The following is a 1,935-nucleotide window of genomic DNA, read 5'->3' as shown; positions in this document are numbered from 1 at the left end:
CATATTATCAGCATAAGGATATATATAGCTCTAACTGTTCTTTTCCAAAATTTTTGCTAGTTTCCTTATATTATTGTATTTGATAAATCCTTCAAGACAATGTTAAGAAGTAACGTGCTGGCAAGTTTCTGATTTTAATCAAAATGGTTTTAGTATTGCAACCATTTAGAATACTATTTGCTATGGTCTTTTATAAATAGTCTTTGTTAGATTCAAGTAGTGTCCTTCTATTCCCATTTTACTTTGAGTTTTCAGTATATTAATTAAAACAGTACTTGACAAAGAGCAAGTGCTCGATGACTACTTGTTAAACAAATAAAGGTATATTAATGCTGAAGGTTTTTAATGCCCTTTTCAGTGACTATTGACATGATCATACAGTTCTCCTCTTGACCTTATGGATTGTGTGAATATATTTCCTGGTATTGAAACACCATGGGAAAACTTTGCTTGGTCATATATATTATGTCTTTAGTGCATTTCTGGTTCTACCTGTTAACATTTTATTTAGAAAATTTGCAATGAACTCATAAATTTATCTATTTGTTCTTTTGTACTTAAAAAACCATGTTTTAGCATTGAAGTTTTTTGTGTCATTAAGTGAATCAAGGAACATACATCTTTTTTCTTAGTCTAGAACACTCCTTTGTTGAGAACTGCCCCTTACTCACGTGAGAGCCCAGAAACTAGGTCTACTAGGACACTGCCTGCCAACCTGGTCACAGCTCCCTGATTAAATGATCTTGCCAAGATCTAGAATTTTGAATTGGGCAACAGACACTGGGAGTTGCTACAACTGAACCATATTAAGCGGGGTGGCTCAGAGGCATCCCTCTGGGCACTTTACTTTGCGATGGTCAGAGATACACTGGTTCCTAAACTTCCACAGACTGGGCCAATCACTTCTTCCTTGGACTCCCAAAGACACTCCAGAATCCTTCCAATAGTTATCACCATCACCACCACCATCACCACCGCCACCATCTCTTTAACTTAGAAAGCAATTCTGGTGAACTTGTTGCTTGCAAATAAAAGAGACTTAATCACAAAACTGTGTATAGAGTCGCCTTTCTTCGAATATTTCAATAGTTTTGCTTTTGCTTTAAGCCAAAGCTTAACTTTTCCAAAATTACATACTGTGTAACACGTGCAATAGAAACCTCATTTGATTTGTTCCTGTTATGGAAGAGTGTTTGGCGTCCCAGCCAAATTCAAATTTATGTTGAAGCCCCAAAGTGACTATAATTAGAGATAGGGCCTTTATGGAAGTATTTACGGTTGAGTGAGGTCATAAGGATAGGGTCAGTGCCTTTATTAGAAAAAAATGCCAACGAGCTCCTTTTCTCTTCCCATCCACACAAGAGAAGAGGTCACGTGACCACACACTGAGATGGCACCCATCTTCAAACCAAGAGAAGAGGCCTCAGATTGCAACCTACCTTGCCAGTACCTTGACCTTGGACTTCCCAGCCTCCACAACTGCAAAAGAACAAATTTCTGCTGTTTAAGCCATCCAGTCTATAGCATTTTGTTAAAGCAGCTCAAGCAGACTAATACAGTTCCCGCAGATAGCAAACTAGGGACCTAATGCCACTTTTTGAATAATCCATCATTACCCCACTATTCTGAAATGTCACTTTTATAATATATTAAATTTAAATAAATTGTCAGGTCTGTTTCTGGGCTTCCCAATTCAATTCACTAATCTATGAGTATATTTTTGGCACTGGTTTTATCTTACTTTGATAATTGTCCCTTTCTTGTATCATATTGGTAGGGCAATTTATACCAATTATATTGGTAGGGCAAGTCTGACTTTATTATTGTTGCACAATTTTACCGGCCATTCGAGAATACCTACCATTCCAAGTAAGCTTTAGAATCATTTAATTTAGGAAAAAGAAAAGTTGAGCTTTAGTGTGGGAACATTCAAGT

The sequence above is a fragment of the Panthera pardus genome, unplaced genomic scaffold (genome assembly GCF_024362965.1).
Source record: "Panthera pardus isolate Hobbes unplaced genomic scaffold, ASM2436296v1 HiC_scaffold_11, whole genome shotgun sequence".
Lineage (NCBI taxonomy): Eukaryota > Metazoa > Chordata > Mammalia > Carnivora > Felidae > Panthera > Panthera pardus.
Note: the sequence above shows the minus strand (reverse complement) of the source record.